Source organism: Choloepus didactylus, chromosome 6, assembly GCF_015220235.1.
Source record: "Choloepus didactylus isolate mChoDid1 chromosome 6, mChoDid1.pri, whole genome shotgun sequence".
Lineage (NCBI taxonomy): Eukaryota > Metazoa > Chordata > Mammalia > Pilosa > Megalonychidae > Choloepus > Choloepus didactylus.
Genome location: NC_051312.1, coordinates 129,581,471 through 129,607,323, shown reverse-complemented (window position 1 = coordinate 129,607,323; position 25,853 = coordinate 129,581,471). Strand labels below are relative to the sequence as shown.

General features: G+C 46.6%; 1 protein-coding gene and 1 pseudogene across 1 annotated transcript in view; one reads left to right on the top strand and one right to left on the bottom strand.

The window, feature by feature from the left end:
• Positions 1–486: 486 nt before the first annotated feature.
• LOC119537304 lies at positions 487–3,832 on the bottom strand (annotated as a pseudogene).
• A 13,340-nt stretch (positions 3,833–17,172) lies between these two features.
• Positions 17,173–25,853, top strand: part of DRD2 (dopamine receptor D2) — a 61,509-nt gene continuing 52,828 nt past the window's right edge. Inside the window, exon 1 of the mRNA XM_037841485.1 lies at positions 17,173–17,437. The gene's annotated coding sequence lies outside the window, so the exon portion shown is untranslated. The remainder of the gene's footprint in view (positions 17,438–25,853) is intronic.

Below are 25,853 nucleotides of genomic sequence, written 5' to 3'. Positions count from 1 at the left end.
ACATAAATATGAAAATACCCCAGTCATTTTTACTTTTGGTGAAGATTTCTGAAGAAATCCTTAAATTTTATAAAAATCACAAGAGAACATCTAGGTAACTGGAACATGCAGCTCTGTACAGTACTCATACTTTTTCATACTAGGGCTCATCATAATACATGATGATTATAAGCCAAACAATTTATTTAACACATCAATTTGCTGGAAATGGTCACAGAAGAAAAGGAATTTCTTTTTTTACAATAGCAGATATTTACCCTTAAGTTCCCTAACATCAAAAGAACAACGAGTTAACATTTTCCTTGAAATATTAAGCATCACAAGTTTTTAAAGAAATGTGATAAATACTTTAAACCAAACATCGAACTGCTTTAACAAACTATACTTTCGCTAAATGAAGGTTTAGTTTTCTTAACAGATGATGGCCAAAATCCAAATTGTAGAACAATTCTCAGAAAAACTGTAATGTAAAACACTGAATTCAATTTAGATATCATTGATGTCTTCATCATCATTGCCAATGTCATCAAACTGGAATTTCATAATCATTTCCAGGACCAAATGGATCTGTTCATTTACTTCAGATGCTCTGGAAGCTCACCATATGCCTTCAGACTTCTGGTTTCATCTGCATTGTATTTTAAAATTACATCAGCTTTGTTTTCCTGATAGTCCCGTAGACCAACCAACATAACGTCTGAGGAATTTATCCAAACCCTTTTTCTGAATTTTCCTCTGATATGACATAACCTCTTTACACCGTCAAAACACATTGCTTCTAATCATCCATTTCCCAACATTTTCATTATCTGTGCATACTCTTGTTCATCTTCTTTAAAAAACAACTTTCGTTTTTGGTATTCATTCTCATTTTTACCTCTATGCCTATTTTTACCTCCCTTACCTTTATTCTTAGGCCTGGCTGTGCTGACTGAATTTCTGAGCTGGTGACTCCTTTTTGGGTAGGGTGACAGCAGCGACTGCGCTGAGAGTGGTAAAGGGCGACGCCAGAAATCCCACAGGACAAAGCAGAGGCAGTAGGCCCTGGCGCGAGCACTGATCAAGACGCCTCAATGTTATATTGTCAAATAAAAATAAGGATATAAAATCACTGGGAAAACTGGATGTCCACGTGAAAAGGAATGAAGGGAGACCCCTAACACATACCATATACAAAAATCAACTCAAAATGAATCAAAGCCCTAAATATAAGAACCAGAACTATAAAACTCCTAGAAGAAAATGCAGGGCAGCATCTTCAGGACCTTGTATTAGGCAATGGTTTCTTAGACTTTACACCCAAAGCACAAGCAACAAATGAAAAAAATAAATAGGACCTCATCAAAATTTAAAACCTGTGGTTCTAATTTGTACCCTTTCCTTGTAATAAAACTGTGAGTATAAAAGTTTTCAGTGATCATTGTGAGCCTTTCCATCAAATTATTGAACCTGAAGGTAGTTGTGGGGTCTCTCAAATTTGTAGCCAGCACTGAGGACCCCCAAACTTGCAGCTGGTTACTTAAGTGAGGGCAGTCTTGTGGGAACTCTTCCTTCTGACTTTGGAGTTTGGCTAAATTCCACTGTAGTTTCTACACTCTGAAACTGCTCTTGCCTGAGTCACTATTCAGCAGGTATGTACTGAACACATCCTCTGTGCTCTAACTAGACACTGGGGGTACAAATATGAAGACAGGAGGATCTCGTGGAGCTCATGGTCCAGGAGGGTTTTGACAAGTAACCAAACAATTGCAATGCGGTGTGATGAGGGCTCTGCAGCAGACCTGAAAGGAGCACATGGGAGGGCACATAACCCAGACTTAGCATTAGGGAAGTATTCCTGGGAGAAGTGATATAAAGCAAGAAAGAATTAACAGGACTTAGCTAGGCAAAGAAGGGAAGAAATTTCCAAATGATTGGAAAGAAAAAAAAAGGCATGATATTTTTAAGACACAAATCTCATCAAATCACTCTCTTGCTGGAAACCTTCAGAAATTCCCCCTTCATACCCATAAAACTGCAGGAGGACAGGTTCTTGATCACTATTTTACCCCCATTGGGCTCATAGTAGGAATTCAATAAATATTTGGGAATACAAAAGAATTAACATCCAAAATACAAAATAATTAACAGGACTTTCACAAATGAAACATTAAAAGCGTGGAGTAGAATGGTGTTTGCTTACTTTCCTGGGAGACTGTTATTGTTTGTTCAAGTGTTACAAGAAATCTAATATTTATATAATGTCTAGTACAATGTCTATTGCATAGTTTGTGCTTAATAAATTTGCTGAATGCATGTGGTGTTTGGTAATTTAAAGTACTTAAATTATAATATCCTACAATCCTCACAACATCTCAGTTAAAGTTCTTAAAGATTAAGCAAATTGCCCAAGATCACCTTACTAGTAAGTAGTGAGATGAGGCAGCCTTGGCTCACTTGAAAAGTACAAGGCCCTTAAGAAATGTTTAATAAAATGACTAAATGTCCAAAGAAGACGATGGATCCATGAGCCGCATTCTCCGATATTAGGAAGGAGGACGGCTCAATTCTCTGGTTCAGGTAAGGAACAGAGTCACCAGCCTGCTATGCCGCAGTAACCTGATCCTATTGCTTCCAAAGCTCCAGAACTACCTGCCCAGAAATTTCAAAGCCTTTGGTTATGGGTTTTGATTTCTCAATTAACATTTATGGGGTTTACTCTAGCAATTAAATTATACATATTATTTACCAGGTCATCTTCAGCCATTAAGATGATAATTAGCTTTCATGTCCTATCAAGTATTTACCAACTACTTTATGAAAAAGAGCTTAATGAGACAATCAAGACACCCAATACATTAACTAGGAGGGAGCCCAAGGGAGGATTTGAAATGTCTGTCAGTAAAGTGGAGAGTCTGGTTTTACTTCATGGTAAACAGAGATGTGGTATTGGCTGTGACAGCTCCAATGACATTCAAAGGAAAGTCTGGGCCAACTGGGAAGATGGGATTCTTTTGCCTTGACAGGTCATAGAAATAGGAAGCAGGTACGTGCACCAGTGTGGGCTATAATCTCAGATAGGATAATGGCTGGTAACAATGACAACCACCACAACAGCTAATATTTATTAAATGCCTCCTCTGTGTAAGGCATTATATACCAGGTGCTTTACAGGGAGTATGTCAGTTCACACTTACTGAGCCATATGAGCTAAGCATTAGACTTATCTGTCTTTATTAGGAAGCAACTAAGGCTCAAAGAGGTTAACTAACTTGCCCAACGTCATGTCACTAGTAAGAAGCAAAGATGGAACTTGAATACTGGTTGGGAAGGAGCAGGCTTCTCCACGGGGCAGGGGATGGATGTAAAGCAGAGAAGCTGTGGGGACAATGCACCATCCCTAAGGCCAAGTGGCCTCCACAAAAACAGCTTGTATGAAGGGTGGGAAACATATGGCACATGGCTGGCTGTCGACCCCTCCAGCTAGCCCCATGCTAGGTATCTCTAATCTATTATGATACTCGCCCCCACTGAACACAGATGTGGCCCCAACATCCTTCTCACCAGTTCTCCAGGCAGTTCTCCAGGCAGTCACTAAGCCAATTCAAACTGACATGGGAGAGGAAACCCCTTTGCCATCCGTGGATTAGAAGCTCCATGAAAACATTAGTGGCGAAAGCACTGGACTTGGAATTCAAGGTGACTGGGTTCAGATCCTGGTACTCCCTTTTCAAGTAATTCTCAAGCCTGTTTCACCATCTGTGCAATCTGAAGGGTGGTGAGGAGCCCGTGTGTGCTCCCCAGGGCCTGAAGCAGAGTAAGTCCGGCAAAGCATTAGACTCCTCTCACCCATGGTGGTCAGAAAAGTCAGACTTGGGTCAGAGGCAAGCATTGGCTTCTCAAAGTCTTGGAAACCTCAGTAGTGGAGAAAGGCAGTGACAGAAGAGCCTAGATCCCAGGGAATGTGTGGGGAGTTCTAAGGTCCAGGGACAAGGATCTGCCATGACTAGGGTGGTGATATACAAAAGAGCAGCCCAGCTGGGTCAAAGGGAAGCCTGATGGAATAGGGAGGCAAGACAGTTAGCTTTGCAGGGATGGAGGCTCTCTAGGCCAGGCCTAACCTCATCCATCCAAACCCACAGCAGCCACGGTGGACCAGGCAAGGCAGGCTGAGAGGAGGATTCAGTAACCCTGGAATAAAGGATGTGGACTAGATGAATGGATGGGTCTTGCTTGCCTTTCCTTCCACCACCCCCCCTCCCCAATTTGGGCTGTGTTTGGTTTTCCAAGGTTGAAAAATGCCAACTTTTTATTGATCTAAGGGAAGCAGGAATTGTCAACACCAAGGAAAGAAGGTGGGGGGAGGGGGGAGTTCAGAGTGACCTGGATGCCAAGAATCCTGAGAGCAATGACCAACCTGGAGGAGAATGAAGAAGGGCATGTAGCTGGAGAAGCCAGAGACAGGACACCCCAGGGGTCTGAAGGGGAGGTGGGCAGAAAACAGTCAGTGGTGGATGAAAGGCCTTCTCCTGGCCTTTGATTACATCTCCTTCTGTCAGCTTTAAGTGCACCACGACATGTCCTTTCTGAGGTCCCAGTGCCCTCCCACTTCTTTTACTCCTTCCAGGTCTTGACTTTGAGTTGATTGTGTATGTGAGTGTGTGTGTGTGTGTGTGTGCGCGTGTGTGTGTTTGGGGTGAGGGAAGGAGTGTTGTAAGGAAGCACATGGAAATAAGGGAGTTAGAAATCTCAACCACATGGCCAGCCCTCATGGGTATCCAGGAAGGGTTTAACAACCAGGCCTTATGAGAAGCAACTGATGTCCTTTTGGATTTCACAGAGACCACACTGGAAAGACTCTGCCAAATCCAAAGCAGCTCTAGGGATCAGGAGAGATCATCACCCTCGGTGGTTTTCATCTTCATTGAAAGGTCTTATACTCTGTGTGTCTGCTTCTTTGTGTTTGTGCACTTCTCAGGCTGTGGACCAACCCCCTCACCCTATCTGTGTCCTTGGCTTACTTAAAATTTTGGCTTACTCATAAATGTCACTTACTCATGGCTGCTCGTGGTTCTTGCCACCTCCTGACCTCTCTCAGAATGAGCTTCTTCACGAACTGAACAGTTCTCTCTTAAGAATCTCATCGTTCAAATTCTTAATAGAGAAAATCTAATTGATCCAGCTAATCATAAATATCTCCGCTGAGAGTGCTCTTTTTGAGTCAGACCTCTGCATGATTGCTGGATGGCCTTTGGATCGGTTGCTCTGGGCTGTTCAATTATGACAGGAGCAGTTTCTCATTGAAGGGGCTTTGAGCTCATGACTGCTCAACTCTGTATCTTGTCTGTGTCTTGTCTTGGTCTAGATTGGAAGCCCCCAAAGGGTGAGGACTTGACACTGAGCATTGCTCTAGCCGGGGACCCTGTTACTCCCTCTTATATCAGTGAGGGATGGTCCTGAGAACTAGGGGGGTGGAGCTGAGTCTAAAGGTGAGGGTCAAATGGCCCCAAGCATGGAGAAGGAAAGGAAGCAGAGATGGACCAGGCAAAGCCAGGCAGCACTATTCAATCCAGTCTCTATCTGTATCTAGGTATCTAGGTACGGAGACTGGGTGCCATTAGCTTGCATCTTCCCATTCCTTGTTTTGCACAGTGGTAGGTGGGGCCTTTCCCTCATATAAGGGATCCAAGAATATCCTAGAGCCATTGGTTAGGCAGGAAACTCATTTCCTCTGTATTGGAATATGTGGCCTTTCAACTGTGCATCTGGTTTGTATCTTATATCTGTCCAGATTTAAAGCTCCCAATGGGCAAGGCCCGGCCAGGGAGTGGTGCTGAAATGGAATGGCCCCATGCCTCCACACTGTCCATCTAATTCTGTCCATCTAATTCATCTGATGTGAGCTGAAAGATGGAGTGCCTTGGACTGTGGATTAGCTTGGGGTGGTGTTGGAACCTGGGGAGCCCCTTGGAGGCCAACCTTAGCTCAACCCAGGGCATGTCCTCTTGAGTCCTGTCAGGGAGCTCTGTGCCAGTGTATGTGTCAGGGGCCTTGGTTACAGGCAACAGAAACCAATCCTGGCCAGGTTCAACAACTGAGGAGATTTAGTGGAAAGGCAGAGTGGGCTCACAGCATAAGAGACCTAGATTTTGAAGATGGGCAGTTGCCAAGGCAGCTGTCATGAGGGGAAGGAGGTACAGTGTCTATTTAGCAGGCATCCCCACAGCTCCTGCAGAGCACCGTGGCCATCCATGAAAGACCCCTTGCAAGCTCTCATTTTAGGGTCACCAACTCCAGAATTGAGGTGAACATGTCCAGTTGGCTGAGCCCAGGTCACATGTTCATGTCCTACCTGTCATGGGGCAAGGAGAGGAAAAGACCCTTCCTTCAGCCTATAGAGTGAAAGGCAGGTCAGTAGGACCCACCATAGATCATCACAATGGGGGATTATTTCCACATAGAAGGGGGGATTGGATGGTGGACAGGCAAAATATAAAGTTAAATCCCCCTGCTGCCTAAAAACCATCCACTCGAATTAGCTTGAACTGCTTTTTATTCTGTTCAGCATTCTAACACTTGCAGCTTCGTTTGGTGCTGTGGGTTCCTGACCTTGCTTCTCATTTATAACTATGACTTGGCTCATTTACTCCACTGTGCTCTCAATAGCCCATGCCCTGATACCTGGATTTTTACTTTGGGTTCTCCATCAGTCAGAATTCCAACAGGAAACAGATGGCACACTCAAATTGGATAATTTGAGAAAGAATCTAGTTAAAAAGAAAAGAAAAGACTATTTTGCCAGTGTGTAGGCAGAGTATGGGAAAACCAGAAAGGTTAATACAGTCTTCCAGGACTAGTGACAGTGGAGTCCCATTGCCACTGGAAGGGCCTGAAGGGGCCAAGAGATGGACAGAGAGAAAGGGAGGGGAAGCAAGAGAGTGAGAGCTGTGTGGAGAGGGCAGTAGGCAGAGCCGTAACCTCTGATTGAGGGGGACACCCAGACCCCAGAAGTGACCTGGGGACTGATCCTGACTTCATTCTCCTCCTGCCTTTGATTTCCCTCCAGTGCTCCCAAATGGTCCAACCCAATAGGAAACCTAATGGCAAGGAAGCAGGCCCCAGGGGCAGGCAGTTGTAAGGCATGGAGGGCTAGCTGGTATGGTGGACGGAAGTGGATGTCTGGAACACTGGGAAGCAGACAGCAGGTCAGTGGTGCAATTGTAGGCACAGGCAGGTCCATCATGGGGGAAGATATGGTCCATCCAGTTGGTTGGACACAGCCATGAGGACCCTCAGAGCAGTCAGGATTCAGAGACTTCAGCAGAAAAATACAGCTCAACATTCATTGAATTATCTTCCCTATTTCTGGCACTGTCTGGGCACTGGGAAATTAAAGATGGCTTTAACTATCCTTTCCACCAAGGAACTTCCAGTCTACCTGGGGGAAACAGAACCAGCCAATAATTTCAATGTAATGCGGATGTGGTTAGATAGAGGTATGTCAGGGTGCTTTGGGAGCTCCCATTTGGGGCTTGCTGCAGAGGATGAGACCTAGGTTCCTCCAGAAGGACGAGTGAGAAGCAGACAAGAAAGCAGGGAAGAGCATTCCAGCTAGAAGGCATGGGACAAGCAACGCCTGTGGATGTGTGTATGTGAGAGGAGCTACGGCATGGGCAAGTAACCCACAGAGTCAAAAGAGAGGCGAGAAGAGGCAAGAAGTGAGGCTGGAGATGTAGATGGAGACAGAGCAGGGCAGATCTTTTTTGGGGAGCAGACAAGGAGGAGCACACTTCATTTTGTGGCCAATGAGTAGGGCTTGAAGGGCTTGGGGGAAGAGCTAGGAGGTAAAATCTGCATTTGGATGGCCCTCTCAGAAGTTGAATCTAAGGGTAGTGCTGGAGCCAGAGAGCGATGAGGAAACAATTGCAATGGTCCACACAGGAGATGACGAGGGCCTGAGCCAGGCTATAATGCCAGCCCCCTGGCTCTTCACTCCCCCCTGCAAAGGCTAGAACTGTCCTACAATGTTACACGTGGAATCCAAGGCAGAAACTAGGGTTCTGGGTGTGGGATGAGGAACACAGTGTGGCCTAAAGCTCAGCAGGGAAGCATCAGGGCTCAGGGGCTCCCTGCCTCTGCTCCCCACACCTGGCATAGCACTGGGAACCTTCCCTGGAAGGGGCTCAATGTATGGCTGCCGCTGCCTCCTTATTGCAGGGAGGGTTTCCCCAGCTGTCTGACTGAGTAGTGTTTTACCCTAAACTATACTTATGACTGTCATGGTTTTAAGAAACAATATTGCTGTAGAAAATTACAAGATTGTATAATGGACCCAGGGAAACCCAGGTAGTTCTCAGGTTTCTGGCCTCAGTGGCAAAGAGGTAAATGAAGGCCCTCTGGGAAGGCTTGCTGGATACCCTGGGAGCTGGGCAGCGTGGAGAAGGATGAGGAAGCTTGGCCACCCTCCTAGCTGGGAAGCCTTGCCTGTCCCCATGAGAGGCACAAGGAGAGAAGAAGATGCTTTTGGAAGCAGGTGGGTTTACTCCATTAGTTCCTACAAAATCGCCTGCCCCAAGGTCAAACACATCATTAGAAATAGCAAAGTCCAATTACAGAGCACTTCCTATGGCTGGGCATGCCCTCTCAAGGTGCACTACAAGGTCACATGTAACCCTCACAACAACTTTTTTTTTTTTTTTTCACTTTCTTAAATGAATATTTATATTCACGTCACATCAGCAAATATTTATTGAGCACCTCCTCTATGTGCCTACCATTATTAGCAATTATATGGCAAATAAAGGAAACTTAAAGACCAGTTTTTGTGCACAAGTAATACAATATTATTTGAGGTGACCAGATATACAGACATGAGGATTTGTGCCAGAGAACCTGAGAGAAGTAGGGGAAGAGAACAGACAGGCATTTCGGTGACTGCAGTTGGTAAATGGGATGTGAGCTGGAAACCAGGGTTTTGTACAGCTGGGAAAGGGAAGAAGATATGTTCCTGGCTAGTGTGGTGGCTTGAGCAGAACTTTGGAGCCTGAAATGAGTATGGCACATAAAAGGGCAATATGGCCTAACTGGCAATGGTATTTGTACTTGCCACTAATGTGGGGTTGCATTATAGATATGGAGTTTGGCAATTGTATGTTTAGGGACATATGGCATGTTTGGGGAAAGCAGAGAGTTATAGTGGCAAAGGCCACTTGAAGTCTGACAGAATTAAGTTCAAAAACAGACACTGCCACTGTATTAGTTAGGATTCTCTAGGGAAACAGAAGATATCTGTAAATACGAGATTTTATGAAAGTGTCACATGCAACTGTGGGGATGCATAATTCCAAATTCCATAGGGCAGGACCCACGAGTCCAAATTCCGTAGGGCAGGCAGCAAACTGGCAACTTCTATTAAGGTATTCGACAAACTCCCCAGGAGATGCTGGCTAGCTGAAGAAGTGAAGGTTCTCTCTTCTCCCTTAAAAGTCAACTGATAGGATTAAATCCAGCTGATTGCACTCTCTCATTGTAGAAGACATGTCTTCCATTGATGAAATCAGTCACAGCTGTAGCCAACTGACTGCTGATTTAATAAACCAGCCTTCTGGTTTATTAACCAGCCACAAAAGTCCTTGCAGTAGTGGTTATGCCAGTGCTTGCTTGACCAGACACCTGGGTACCATCACCTGGCTAAGTTGACACATGAACCTAACCATCACAGCCACTTAGGCAAGTTAATTGTCCCCTATAATCTTGTAAGTTTTCTCAACTTAAACAGTAGGGATATTTGGCAGTATCTACTTCATTAAGTTGTTGTGTTAAGTAAGATAATTTCCATAAGGCACTTATAATAACACTTGGCACATAACATCCCCCAAATGGTAGTCATTCTGATTGTGCTGATCATCGTTTTTATTCTTTTTTTTTTAATCTTCATTTTATTGAGATATATTCACATACCACGCAGTCATACAAAACAAATCGTACATTCGATTGTTCACAGTACCATTACATAGTTGTACATTCATCACCTAAATCAATCCCCGACACCTTCATTAGCACACACACAAAAATAACAAGAATAATAATTAAAGTGAAAAAGAGCAATTGAAGTAAAAAAGAACACTGGGTACCTTTGTCTGTTTGTTTGTTTGTTTCCTTCCCCTATTTTTTTACTCATCCATCCATAAACTAGACAAAGTGGAGTGTGGTCCTTATGGCTTTCCCAATCCCATTGTCACAACAACTTTTTAAAATAATCATTATATCCCTAGTACTGATAAGGAAACTGAGACTCTCTTAACTAAGCAACTGGTTCAAGGTCACAAAACAAGGCAATGGCATATACCTTTTGGAGCCGTCCATAGGTTTGACAGAACCCTGTAGCAAGTGTGTGAAACATCTGGAGGAGGGTGAATGATACAAGAAAACCAGTTCCCTAGTTCTGAGTGCAGGTCAGGAACATGGCCCAGGCATTGTTTCCTCTTGGACTTCTGTGCCCCACCTTCTGTAACCCAAGCAGACCAAGAATTTGGTGAGAGCTAGGGTGACTGCTGGGCTGGCTCCTTTCTATTCTATCTCTTTGAGGAAAAGGGCTGTGCCCTAAGCAAGAGACATCCAAGTACAAAGAGGGCCAGTTATGTCTGGTTCCATCGCCCTCTTCATCTCCCCTTGTCCCTCCCTGCCACTTCTCCCCCCTTCCTTCTCTATCCCTTCTTATATCCCAGTGCCTCAGCATCTAACAGCATCCAGCTGTTCTCAAAAGCCCCCAGTGTTGGGCCACCTAGTTCAAGCCACCCCCCTCTGTCCAGGTGCCGAGCAAAAGGTTATCTCCTCCCCTGCCCCGCACTCCCCATCACTACCCCCAGCAAAACTTCCACACCCCAGGGTATCTGAGGTCGGAGGTCAGAAGGCAGTCTAAATAAACCACTCCACACTAGGGGGTATCTAACAGTGGTTTTTGTTTTGTTGGGAGTCTACCCTGTGACAGGTTCTGTGCCGGGGACAATGGATAATGCAGGTGAGCTAGAAGATATCATTCTTCAATTAAGAAGTAAGACAGGGACATAAAGAACAATGCAATAAATGTCAGGAAGAGGTTCACGTCTTTATTTAGGTTGGGGAGAGGTTGTTGTGTCTGGATGGAGGCCTTCTGGAACACAACGACTGAGCTGGGCCTTGAAGGACTGGTAGGAATCAACATGTACATGTCGAGAGGGGAAGATCAGACATTTCATACAAAGAGAACAGTGAGGGCAAAGGCTGGATATACGATGGTGCGGGACGTGTATTCAGAAAGCAACTGACAATTCCAGTTGTGTTCAGGAAGACATCTCCACTTGAAAGTAGGCAGAGAATGGGATTCCTTTAAATCTCATCCCTCAAAACTTCTTTCAGGGAAGGACTTGAGGTTTACAATTGTTTTAACTCCCTCCTCATAGGATGCCTCACTGGTCCAGTCTCCCCTCACGGGAAGGAGGGACCCAATGCTGTTTTGTGTCCTCCCCAGTCTCTGAGGGCTTGCCGTGGGCCACCTCCCAGAAGCCCAGCTCCAAATCCACGGGCAGTCCCACCTGTCGTCAGATCTGTTGGATCCCAGGTGACACACCTGGGAGCCCTCCAATCTTTCCCAGTGGCTCCTTTCCCTCCCTGCAGGCTGACCCCCTAAGTTCTTGGTTTCTATAACTGTAATAACTGTCCTCCCTCTGAATAGCTTGCCCACTATTTATGCCTAATTACCATGTGGCACAATAATGATTATGTATTGCACTAAATGTGTCAGATTAATTTTGTTCAAAGTTTTGCTTCATTTCAACACCAAACTCCATTTATATACATTGAGTATTTAACTTTTCTGGGGTCTCAGCTTCCACAGGTGTAAAAGTGGGTGTGTGTGGGGCAATAATAGATTAGATTAGTGCTTCTCCACCTGATTGGTCCTCAGAATCTCTGGTTGGCTTTTAGAAACACAGAACCGGAACACCAGGACCCTAAATTCTAATCTACTGGATCTCAGCTTCAGCCCCCAAACCTGTATTTTTTTTTTTTTTTTTCTCTTTGTTTGCCAGGGGTTTCTCTTACATTCAATCCAAGGACTGATATTTGGGAAACTCAAAGTAGATAATCCCTGAAACTCTTTTCAAAACTCATTTATTCATTCATTGATTCATTCACTAAGAGAGAGAAGTACCAGAGATTAGGCAGGAGCAGAGAGGCAGAGGAACAGATGTGGAGACTTGATCCATTTTAACAAGATTAGAATTCATACTGAAGTCAATGGAAAGACTTAGAAGGGTTTTAAGCAGAGGGTGACATGATCAGATCTGTGTTTTAGAAGCAGCATTCTTATGCAGTGTGCAAGATGGGCTGAAAGTGGGAGAGTGGTTGGAAGGCTTTGATAATAATCTATATGAAAGAGGGTGTTGACGTGGATTGTGGTGGTAGTGGGGATGGAGGGTGGGGATGGATTTGTGCAGCATTCAGAAAGTAGAATGGACAGGACTTAGTGATTTCATTTTTCTCTGGATCTGGGATACAGTAGATACTTGTTGTTATTTGACTCCACAACCTTTGTTCCTTTTATCTGGAGAACCCCGCACTGTGCCTGTTCTTGGTGGGATACAGAGCCCTTATCCCACTGAAGGGTGAGGCTCAAGAACCAGGCTCAACCAGTCAAAGGCAGCTGCCCCAGATTTTGACTCAAGAGCGAGTGATTCAGAAGAGCAGGGACAGTGGAGGGGGGCAGCATAAGTAGCAGCATAGCAGAGTGCCAGAGGAATGCCAGCATCTGATGCTGGCAGCCAGGAAGGGGCTCTCAGGTGCTGTTCCAGTTTGCTAAAGCTGCCATTATGCAAAAATACCAGAAATGGATTGGCCTTAAAAAAGGGGATTTATTAGGTTACAAATTTATAGTTCTAAGGCCATAAAAGTGTCCAAACTAAGACATCAACAAGAGGATACCTTCACTGAAGAAAGGCCAATGGCGTTCAGAACACCTCTGTCAACTGGGAAGGCACGTAATTGGTGTCTGCTGGTCCTTTGCTCCTGGGTCCTGGTTTCAAAATGGCTTTCTCTAAAATGTCTCTGGGCTTCTGTCTCTCTTCACCTCTCTCTCTCAGGCTCTGTGCATCCTTGCTTGGTTCTCCCAGGGCATTTCTAAGCATCCAGGGATCCTCTCTTAGTGTCTCCAGGGCAAACTCTGGGCTTCATCTCTTAGCTTAGCATCTCTGAACGTCTTTCTGTCTGCATCTCCAAGCGTCTGGGTCTGTGTTGGCTCTTAGATTCTCCCGGGGGCAAACTCTGGATTACGTCTCTTAGCTTCTCTCCAAAATGTCTCTCTCAGCTTTTCTGAGCTCCTTCTCTTCATGAGCACTCTTAAAGGACTCTGGTAACCTAATCAAGACCCACTTACATAGAAATAATTTAATCAAAGTTCTCACCCACAATTGGTGGGTCACATCTCCATGGAAACATTCAATCAAAAGGTCCCACCCCACAAGATTGGATTAAAAGATCATGGCTCTTCTGGGGTCCATAACAGCTTCAAAGCAGCACAGATGCCCTGTGTTAAGTTAGCTACCATAGTTGAGTTCTTGCTGGACTGCTGCTCAGGCTGGATTTTGGTTGAAGACTGAGTGTCCATCTCTTTCATTCCTGACTGTTTTACTAGCCTGGTTCTCTAATCATCCCTCTGATTCTGTTAGCTATTACAAAATATTTTCAGTGAATTGCTTTTCTGCTTAAACTGCCCAGAACTGTTTCTGTTTCTTACATCTGTGTTCCTTAATGGAAACATAGACTGAGCTGGAAGAGGCAGCAGCATGAACAGCTGGGCAGTATAGTTATCAAGTCATCCAAGGTGGGAAACACATGCAGAGGAGCAAGTTGTAAGGCAGAGAATCTCAAATTCTGCTGGTTAGTTTATAGACTAATAGCACCTCTGCTCCTTATTTTCTCACCTTCAAATGAAGAAAGCTGGGTGAAGAACTTCCCAACTGAGAGCTGGACTGCTCATTTCCATCCTGCACCCCAGTGGCTGAATGGTCCTTGCATTTGCAGATGACTTGAAACTATCACCCTAGTTTTGTTGCCTGTTCCCATCCTCTGGAAGGGGAAGCCCCTTAGTAATCTTCCCAGTGCTTTCCCAAATTAATGACATTATTGACATCACAAGGCTATTGGAAGGTTAAAGAGATCACAGATGAGAAAGTGGTTTATTATCTATTAAAAAAGGTTAAAGAAATCCAAGACAGTACTGATTGGACTTCTCAAAATACAACAGAAGACGGTGTGTATAAGTTAATTGTTTTCGAAACTCAATCACTTTCCCACCTACATACCTGGTAATTCCAAAGATGTTTTATTTTGTTTTTGTATATATTGATGAATGCAGTGGTCTTGGAAATGCAAGATGTATATTTTTATGAACTCTTCCCATCAAGGAATTAGAAAAATTTGTAATATGAATAATTGCATTCTAATTGTTCTATTTTGTAACTCTAAAGAATTATATAATAGAATTTCTTAAATTGAGTCACACCTGTATTCTCTATTGTTCCAAAACAGGAGGATGCAAACAACATCTGTTTATGTCCATGTCACATGTCACACTGATGTGGAAGACCGTTACATTCTACCAGTGAGGAAATCATTGTTTAAGTATGAATTACACATGCAAATGTCAGCTAACTCTCGCTGCACTCCTGGCTTGGTCAGACAGAGTGCCCTAAATGTCTGTGCTTTGGAAAGAATCCTCTCCCTCCACACCCCTCCCTCAGGACTACCAGCCTGGTCTATCTTCAGTTCTTTAACTGGAGTATCCTGGCAGCAATAACCAAGGATTCTGCCCTGCTCTAAGATTTTCTGTGCTTTGAGGGAAATAATAAAGGTATAAAAGGAAGAGATCATTTTCTTTTTGTCCCACACCTTCTCTGACCCAGATGGATGGCCACCCTAGTGTTCCTAGTGTTCGCATTTGCAAATGGGATAAGAACAAAATGAGAAAAGATAGGAGGATGAGAAAAAAAAAATCCTGGAGCTTGAGCATAGGGACTGAATTTTCATCTGCAAAGTAGGTTAAGAAATCTTGAGTTGGAACACCACACCAAGAGTGTCTGCCTTTCCTTGAGGACTTCTCCAGTTGCAGTTTTCTGTAAGAAGTGAGAACGAGCAAAATAGATCAAACACTAGTTCAAAAAGTTATTTTCCTTTAATCTCCATGATAATATTGCAATATGGTTCTCTATCCCCATTTTACAGTTGGAAAACTGAGGTTCAAAAACATTGAGAACTTTCCCAAGGTCACAGAGTGGGAACCTGTGTATCTTCCACAGTGTCATTTACCTTATCCTCTTCTGCCCAACTCCTCAGATAAGTGCATGTTCCTGTGGAATAATTTGTGACAGCCTGTGTCTCCCTGTGGGTGCACCCTGCTTTCCATGTTCCAGCCCTCCCGCATTCTCCACCTTGGAGGGCAGTCCTAGGAGCAGAGGATGGAGTCATATTCTTCCCTTACTGTCTGTTTGCTCAGTCTTTTCTTAACCCCCACCAACCCCTAAACCCATCTTGAAACCCTACTCTACTACCCATTGTCATCCATTTGCTTACCATCTTCAACAATGAAAAGGGTAGAAATAAAGATCTGAGTAGCTTATCAGGAAGAACTTCCTGACTCCGAGGCTCTGGAACTTACAGATGAGGTGAGGCCCCCTTCCTAGAAAGCTGTAAGGAGAAAGGACACACTGTTCCTGCCCACTTGGGCTGGGCCACAGTTCTGCCTGGAGGCGGGTGGGGGGCTCCCAGTGTCCTCCAGAGGGGTCTGGCAGCCCCGGGCGCTGGGAGCCTCCAGTGCAGCCGCCTGCTCAGCCGCAGATGCTCCTGTCATCCATCACTCTGTGCATCTGTTTACAGGGCTGCCTGTTTAAAGAGCGAGGTGTTTGCTAATTGAAAATGAAAAGATCCATCCGTCTCACTCACAGCAGCATGAAATCCACTCAGCCATGCAAGACTGGGGTAATAAAGGCAGCGTGGAGCCACCGTGCCCTTGGGTTGGTGCGTCCCATGGAGGTCGTCTTGAGCCCACTCTGCCTCCTGACTGAACAAGGCCACCCTCCCCATCTCAGAGCACCTAGAGGTCAGCCAGGGGTCACACCTCTTCAGTTTGTATAACAGCTTTACCTCTATTATCTTCAGTATAGCCTAGAAAAATAGGTGTTATTAGCCTGGATTTAAAGATGGGGAAACTGAGGCTCAGGAAGATTAAACAATGTAGCCAAGATCACACAACTGGTAGGTTGTGTGAGGACCCAGGATCCCAGCCTGTCCGCCCTGTCTCTGAGCTGATGTGGAGGCGCTGAGCTGGGAGGCACCAAGGCCCTGCTTAAGTGGATTAAACCTTGAAAGAATGACCCAAGGGTATGGGACGGGAACACTGGGTTTTGTGTGTTTTTATTTTATCTGTAATGTTTTTGACTTTTAAAAGCAAATATGGCCAAAAAACTCCACAAAAACCACCCCAATACAAACAAAACAAACAAACAAGAGCATATACAGCAAAATGTTAAGATTCCTGACGATCTCCACAAGCCTGTGGGGATGGGGGTACAGGCCAGAATCCACGTGATATAGAGCCAAGGGCAGGGAGCTGGGGAGAGGCCGGGCCCATTCACAGCCTCTCCCTCGGTGCCTGCAGAGCTGGATCTGTGCGTGAGAAGTGCCGGCCTGCACCTCAGGAGATGGGATCTGGTCCAGCACTGGTTCTCTGGAATCTGGAAGGGCACTCCATCTCTCTGGGACTCAGTTCCCCCTCTGAGGTCATTTCCATAATTGTGTGGGTCTCTGGAGGAAATACTGAGACAAATTTCATCTTTGTGGCTCCAAGTCCGGCCACTCTGCACTGACCCCCTGCTATGCAATCGAGGGCTCAGTTTCGGCCTCGGCAGCTTTGGGCCACCTGACCTGCACGAAGCCGGGGACCGCGGAGCCGGTGGCCGCTCGCTGCAGGTCCAGCTGCACCCAGCCGGCTGATAAAGCCGTGTGGGTGGGGCTTGGGCCCGGGGGCGGGGCCCGGGGCGCCTCGTGGCCAGGGTGGCCCCGCCTCTCCCCAGCGCTCCCCGCGCTCCCGGCGCGGCGGAGCTGTCGGGCCACAGTGCTGGAGCCGTCGCCTCCCGCGCGCCCCGCGCCACCTCCGCGCCGCTCTCCCCAGCGCCCCGCCGCCCCGCCCCGCCCCGCCGCGGCCGTCCACTGCTCCCCGCGGGCCCGAGCCGGCCGAGCGGCTGCCCGCCGGGGCTCTGAACGGCGCGGCGGGGCCAGGGGCTCCGGGGCCAGGAGCCAGGGACCCGCCGAGGAGAGCCGCGGCCCCGGACGGCTGCCGAGGGGCGGCCGCGCGTGGATGCGGCGGGAGCCGGAAGCCTCGAGCAGCCGGCGCCGTCTCTGCCCCCGGGCGCCTTATGGCTTGAAGGTAAGCGCCCGCGGCAGGAGAGGCGCCGGGCCCGAGGCGGGTCGGCAGGGAGAGGAGGAGGGTGCTCCGCGGGCGGCGCGGCCGGGGCCAGAAGTTTGTGCGCCACTCCTGTGCGGTCTGCACGGGGCGCCCCGCCTGGGGTCGGCTCTCCACGGACTTTCCGTCGGGCCCCTTTCCCTCCGGAGGTGCGGATCCCGGCGGCTGCCGGCACCCCTCGCTCGCTCTCGGTCGTACTTCGCGCCGCCCGGGAGGGGAGTCTCGCCCAGGGACCGGCGGGGGCGGATCGCCGATAGGGAGCGCGCAGAGCCGCGGCAGCTGAGCGTCTCGGGCCGGCACTTGACCGCCGGCTCCCGAGTCCGGCACCCCAGGGCGCGCGGCCAGAGATTCCGGTTGCCCGGGAGGAAGAAGGGTTGTTCTCGGCAACTCCTCATGCTAGCGACTTGAGACTAATGTTTCTAAGGACAGAAGCCAAAGGTGGGGGAGAAGACAGTTTTGACGTCGCTCTCCCTCTCCTTAGCCTGTCCGCTGTCCTTGGTTCTGAATTTTCGGTTCTCCTTCCCCTTCTGTCTGTTTGAGATCCAGTCGGGGAGGGAGCTGGGGTTCCAGGCCCATCTCGGCCTGGAGGTGGGAGTGACGGTGGGGGAAGTAGAGGAGGGTGACTGTCCGGTTCTGGAATGGACCGAAAGCCCTGATAGGGTGCTGTGCGGAGACAAGCGGCCGCTCTAAGCGCCAGACAGAGCGCGTCCCGCATCCCTGTCTGCGGCGGTCACCCTGGGAGCGGTTCCTCTGGAAGAGTGAAGGTAAGACGGGGCGTGTGCGTCTACACAACAGGCTTCGCCAGAGTCACAGGGCTGCAGCTCCGGAGGGACAGGCCCTTGCTTTCAACCACTAATAAGCTGTCTGACTGAATCGCTCGTGTCCCACTTCATACCCCACTACTTTTTGTGCTGGGGATTCCTGAGGTTGGATGAGGTGAAAGGCACTTTGGGGGCCCCCTGCCCAGCCTTCTCCAGATCCCACCATATCTGGACTTTGAGCAGGCTATAAACCTTCCAGGCTAATCTTTGCTCCTCCCCATGGAACTAGGTGTTCAATGATTCAACCCTCTTTGGATGCAAATACTTGTGCTTATCCCTGATTCATCATGCAGCATTAGGACTACTTGAAAAAGAAATGATTCTCATTTTTCCCCGTGTTTCTGCTGTTTGATGCGGGTGGGCAGAGGGAAAGGCGGTGGTGAATGTGACCAATTTCAAGAGAATCTAGTGAGCTGGCTTGCTGGGTCCCAGCCCCCTGCCTTTGACTTCTCTGTTTAGTGTTCAACATTCTTGGCACATTTGTCGGCAGAGGGTTTTGATGCTGTCTCTGAACTCAAGGAACACAAGCATATGACTGGGGAGAAGTTTGGGGAGGGGTTAGACCTAGAGCCAAGTAGGGGCAATGGCATCCCAGGCCTTGGTCTTTTGAAGAAGATTGAGTTCCTTTCACCTTCCCTGCACAGCCTGGGGTGTATGGAAAAGGAGAGATTCTGATTGGTTGTAGAGGTTTAGAGAAGCGTTTATCTAAGTGTTTGTTTTTTTCTCAGTGAACTCCATGCATCTCAATCACCTAGGAAGCTTGTTAAAAATGCCTATTTTTGTTTTTTCCATGGATCTACTGGATGAGAATCTCAAGCTGGGGCCCAGGAATTTATATTTGAACAAGATTTCTGGGTGATTCATATGTACAATGGGTTAAGGAATCATCTCCTAAAGTTCAGACCTATTAGACTAGAGGGAATATGATTAAGGTGTTTAATTGACCTCTTGCCTCCTGCACTTATACTTGCTAAGTTCTTCACGGGTACGACTGTTGGTGGAGGGACCATTCCCTTGATTCAATCCCTTTGCTGCAGTGAAAGATGCAGCCCAACCTCTTCTTTCCCTCCAGGATCCTCCTGGGCTTTTCTTCTTCCAAAAACATATATATTTTTTACCTTTTTAAGAATCACCGACATGGCTTCAGGTTGATTTGTGTAAATACTAACTGGCCCCTGCTGGGCACCGACCCAGTGTGTTCTTTCTACTCTCCCCTTCTGGGTGAATTATTCTCTTTCCTTATGCATGTCCTGTAGTTTGCTAACCCAGCCACTCCTGAAATGCCAAGGAGTGATTAGTTCAGCCTGGTAGCACGTCATGTTCCCCAAGGCTGATAGCCACTTGTGCCCTGCTGGCGGTGACATATTGACTGTTGTGATTTGGCTCTGGTGCTCCATAAGCTAGAAAGCTTGCAAGGGATGAATAGACCAGAAATGATGCTTGTGGCTAGTCAGTTTTCTACCCTCACCTGCAAGGATGGGTTGTTTCTGTCTAGAACATGCACTTATAATTTTGAGAATGATGAAAGAGAGCCCAAACTTGCAAGGAACCCTTCTGTTCCTACTCCTATACCATGGGAAGTAAAGGGAAGCTCATGGTTTCGTCAGAAATCCGACACTATATATTCCTGAGATTGATCTACTGAAGCCAGGCTGGTCTGAGGTCACCATTCTCTGGGTAAACAAGTGACAGGGGAGAGGCAGGTGGACTCTGTCCTGAAGAGAGCTGTCTCCATCTCATCTGCAAGTGAAAGTTGTATTTTGGTGTTGAGGAAGAAGCATGGCTAGGAAGACAGCACAGAGGAAGTATGGTGGGGGTGGCTGGGGGTTGTGATAAGAACTCCTTGGGCCAAACCCTGACCCATCCAGTGACTCATATTTTGTGACCTGCCACCTTCAGTTTCTCCCTCCCTGTGAATCTCCAGCAGTGATGGTGTTTCAGCAGCTAGAAAAGGAGAGGAGAATCAAAGTTGAGGTTTTATGATGCCAGGACCCCAAAGCCATGTTTGTGATATGTCCCGGAATCAGGTTGCGTATCAGCAGGTCACAGTAATCTAAGATCTTGGGTCTTGAAAGTAACTGAAAATGACTGCCCAGTCAGTCATATTTCCCCTGGGACACAGTTTACAGGACTTCAGATCCTTGGATTATTTGGCCCCTAGGAGGTCATCCTGGATGCCTGGGAACCCAAACAGGGCAGCTGTACCATTAGTCTAGAAATATGGTGATCTCTTTCTTGTTATTAAAGTTCTCCCCAAAAGGAGTGGTGTGAGCTTTCTGGTTCCAAGGCACCAGGACTGGATTCAGCGAACAAAGCTTCTCCATCCTACCAGGACTCTGCATAGAAGGAGAGCATCCTGCATATAGGAAATGCTTGGAAACCACAGGCAGCAGCAAGAGCTCAACTTGGTTCAGCTTCTCAGCAGGACCCTCCACTGTACGTAGCCAGTCATTTTGCTGAACCCCAGCACCATTTGTTCCCTCCCCTCAATAGGGCTTTGAGATTATGTGTAAGCACTCAGCTCTCCAGGATACTAAATGGAGTCACTAAGGGTGTGCAAGTTGCTTATTTACCAATTCTGGGTGGTAGACTGATAATAATTATCTCCAGCCTCTTTAATTACTCTAATAGTGTTAGAAGCCAGTGTTAATACACCCGTGCCTCTCACCTTCCCCATTCACCAATGCAATTGAAGATTTCTTTCTTATTTTATTATTTTTTTTAACAATAGACTCATATTATCTAAATGCACAGGCTTGGAAAATAGCTTCATTATAATGTCAGTACATGTGAGTGGAGAGTAAAACTGTAAGATTCAGCCACTTGGTTTGCTTCTGTTTGGGTCCAGAAAAAAGGAGAGAATCCTGCCCTTTTGGACTGCACATTTTCCCTCTTCTTATCCCTTTCACCTCGGTCTGAAAGATGGGTTAAATTGACACCCTTGGCAGTTGGGATGCCCCGTGGGAGGGTGCAGCTTCTTCTCTCCCTAGGAGACACGGGAATGTGTCTCTGCCAAAGATATACAGGGAGGAGCCAGAGATGACGCACTTGGGCCTGGGGATCCCTCCTCCCTTGGATAGAAGAGGCTGTGCCGCTGTAGTGTTCCCAGCTGAGGCCTGGATGCTGCTGGGGGCATATGGGAGAGGACTGGGCAGGGCATGGAGGTGGGGGCAGAGAAGGAGGCTCACTGAGGCCCTCAGAAAAGGCTGTCCTTGAATGCACATTGTGTACAGATATCAACTTAGTGCAGCTTGGGCAATTTTGTTGTAATCTGATGGCACCTGCAGGGATTTTTCACTTTTTTCTGAGAGGAAATGGGGGAATTCTTTGCTGTCTGTAAGGATGGGAAGGGGAAGGAGGGAGGACCCCTCACTTTCCCTGGAGCCTCTGAGTGATGTCATCTGCTCGCTGACAGAGGATGGTAAGTGAAGTCGGGCAGACTCAGTCCCCAGGGGCCCTGTCAGTAGGCCTGCAGCTGACCCGGACAGACCTGCCTTCCAGGGCACTGCAGCTCATCCCAGAACAGCAGCCGTGGCCCCAAGGACATTCTTCCTACAGACGTCTGGGAGTCAAAGTTGAGTGTTGGGCCCATCCATTCGTCATTTGGCTCCTTCAGAATGTGCTTGCCCTTTTCATTTCCACTCCCGTCTTGTTATTGTTTGGATTCTAAGTGGCCCAGCAGGGGAAAGGCATTAGAAATGAAATTATTTTTGTTACACACTGTATAATTGCCTCCTCCTCCTTCCCGTTACCCCAGGCAGCCACATCACTAGCAATTCCCTGGGAACCTTGGGTCTGGGAAAGTGACTCACTCACAGGACTCCTTGGAAAGGGCTGCTTTTGAGAAGTCGTCCTGCTCACCAGTGCCTCTATCATTTATTGTGTACTTGCTGGGCATGGGACACAGTAGTAAGCACTTATTATGTATTTTTCACTTCAACCCCCCATCCTCCAACAACCTTATGAAACCTATGCTTTTATTATTCCCATTCTGCAGAGGAAGCAGCCTAGGCTTGGAGCCTTACCTCTTTTTACATTTCGTCTGACCCAAGTGGCAGAAAGAATAACAAAGGGAGGGGAATGGGGCTAAGAAGGTACTTTCTTTAACAAACTGAAGTGATACTGAGCTTTGTTTTTGATACCAGAAGAGTGAGCAGAGGATATAGTAGAGGGAGAAAGATGGATGAAATAACTTCTTGGGATTCTTAAATTTGAGGACCATTTAAGAAGTATTGTTCTGTAACCTAGGTCCAGGCTGCTGTGGATGAAGTGCTTTAGGAATGAATCTCAGCAAGCCAAGGGAGCAGAGGGGAGGCAGGAGCGGAAGGGAAGCGGGTCTCTAAGACTTCTAGCTTGAGGACAGGGTTGGGGAAGAGATGAGGACTGGTAAAGTCATGGCTTATTTATGCAGTCCACCTGAAACTATGATACCTTCACCTCCCTCACCTCTCTTTGAAGGGAATCAGACTAGGGAAAGGATGAAACCAAGACTTCTGCCAACATTTAGCCCTTGGTGTTGCTTTCTTATGACTGAATACTTGCTACATCTCCAAGACTAAGCTTCTTGATTTTACAGGGAGGTGAGGGGTGGGAGGACCTGGGATCCTGCACCAGCCTCAGGAGTGACTCCCGAGAATTATCGTTAAGGCCTAGTTTGATCAGTGCTTTTCTGGTGGACAGAGGCAGGACGTGCCTGGGTGTTCCTGGGCGTGTCGCTTTACAGGAATATCAGTTTCTTCACATACAGAAGAAGGGACTTGATTATGTGCCGACTAAATAGATTGGAAATTCTGAGATTTGTCAGCACTGAAGGCTCCACCAAAATAATTGACTAATGATGCTCACCTTATGCCAAGCTAGAAGACTTCTTATCTGAGTTGTTGAACCTCGGCATGAGTTTTATCAATGACGTGCACCAACATTTGATTTCTTATTTGAGCCTTTTACCAGCAACATAGTATGGTAGTTAAGCTAGTGGACTCTGGAGTGAAACTGCCAGAATTTGAAGCCTGGTTCTAAACACTGAGCAAGAAACCCTACTACCTAGAATTTCTCATCTATAAATGAGGAGGTTAACAGCGATCAAATTGGGTTGCTGCGATTCATTAAGGTAATAGATATAAGATATTTGAAAAAGTCCCTGGCAGAGTTAATCACTCAATAAATGTTAACTATAGTGATCATTATTGTTATTATTAAGAAACCTGAGATGGGGAGCACTTTCTGCTGTTGTTCTTTGGCATTAATTCAGCATGTGATTTTACCTCCCCCAAATTAAGCACATTTCTAAAACTTTGACAGAATTCAAGCTTACACTTCTTTATCCTGTGCTCTCCACTTATCTGGCACCAAAATTCATTGGCACTCACCTGTCAGAAGCTCTTACTCCTTCTGAGTGGAGAGGTTCAAATTGCTTGTCATGCCTTTGAACTAGAAGCAGCTGAACCTGCATCTTAACACATGCAAACCCGGAAGAGTCGTCAGTCTTCAGTGGTGATGACTTTCATGGCCTCATTCTCCTTTCTGGCTTCCCCAGTCCTCCATCAGCTTCCTCATGTCAGCCTTCCTGACTGGCATTGTCACAAGGGATGGTGCATTCTGGCACAGCCCACTTTTTATTAAAAGTGAAAAATAAGGAGTACATGCCGGTATGCAAGGACAAGTTCTTTAGCAGAGAGGGTCAAAGAAATCCCCCCTGAGCTGAACTGAACTACGTGCTCTCCATCTTTTGGATCATATATGGCAGGAGAAAATGCCACCTTCATTTTGGATCAACTGTGGTCCTTCCTGAGAGAGGAGGATGGAACACAACAGCTTCTGGCCCTGGCACTCTTCCATATAGGAAACTGTTCTCTCTCTTTGGCTTTTTTCCTATTTTTATGAATCCTTCCTTGGAGAAGACTCCTTCCCAATTGACACACCTGCTGCTGGCCAATTAAAAAGGCTTGCTGCCTAGCGATAGCAGGACATCTTCCGTGGGTTGTGTGGTCATTCTTTCTTGGACCCTGAGCTCCCTCAACTTTTTCATTCATTTATGGCAGGGTCAACAAGAGAAGAATATTGAAAGGTGCAAACTAGTATCCTGGGTCCCAAGAAGAGGGTGTCAAGGTCCCCATAGTTATCCATGTTTCTATGCAATGTGGATAGCTGAAGGCCTGGGATCACTCTGGGTGACTAGTGGCACAAAGTCTGCACCACGACCAGTCTACTCTGGGGAGCTGGAAGAAAGTGGTGGAAGGTAATATTTTCTCTCCATAGAGCCATGCAGCTTCTAAACATCCTCGGTTCTTCCTTGGTTACATTCTGTGTTAGCTGGCCTCCATGATGGCCCTCAGTACCCCCTACTTCCTGGTATTCATGTTCTTGTGTCATCTCCTGCATTAAACAGACCGACTTGTGTAACAATAAGACAGTGCCTAAATGACAGAGCATGGCTTCTAGGATAGCCCATAAAAGATATCATGACTTCCACCTTATTCTCTCTTGGATCACTGATTTTGGACAAAGCCAGCCATCATGTCACGAGGACCCTCAAGCAGCCCTATGCAAAGGTCCACATGATGAGCAACTGCCGACAGCCATGTGAGTGGACATCTTGGAAGCAGCTCCTCCAGCCCAGACAAGCCTTCAGGTGACTGCACCCACCCAAAGTTCTTAACTGCAACCTTTTGAGAGATCCTGAACCAGAACCACCACTCAAGCTGCCTGGATTCATAACCCACAGAAACTATGATATCGTTGATATTTATTGTTTTAAGGTATGAAGTTTTGAGGTGATTTGTCATAAAACAGTAGGTGGCTAATACATACCCTGAAAATATTCGCAATGAAGTTATTCAAACTTGTCTTCTGCAATGACACAGAGTCTGTTTCCTACCCCCTGTATATGGACGGACATCTTCTTATGGGACTGAACCACCTCTTGTGAGCCTCCAGGGGTGCCCTCAGGTTACATTGTTCTGAGATTTGGAAGCACTCATGCTTCACACACTGTGGTCACAAGCCCTCTCAGCCGTTGTCTTTCCAGACTATTCTGCATTCCTGAACTCACTCTTCCTTCAATGTTTGCTAATGTGGCCACTCAGCATGCATTTTTAAAAATTTCTTTCGTTCAACAAATATTTATTGAGCACCTTCTGTGTACTAGGCACTCTTCTTGGTTGCAGCTACATCAGTGCACAAGACAAAAGTGAACAAAACAAAAGCCCCTGCCCCTCTGTAGAGTTTACATTCTGGTTAGAGGAGAGAGATGGTAAACAATAAATAGAAAAAGTAAATTATTGAGTATGTTAGATAATAAAGGTAGAGGAAAAAATATAGATTAGAGTAATGGTAATCTGGAGTACTCGGGGATGGAAGGAGGGGGGCAGTTTGCATTATTAAATGGGGTGGTCAGAGCTAGCCTAATTAGGAAAGTGACATTTGAGAAAAGACTTAACAGATACAGAGGAGGGTGTGCTATGCAAATATCAGAAAGAAGGGCACATGGGCAGGAGAATCAGCCAATCAGCATACATTTTTTTTTTTAATTGAAGGGTGTTGTGTTTTTTTTTTTTTTT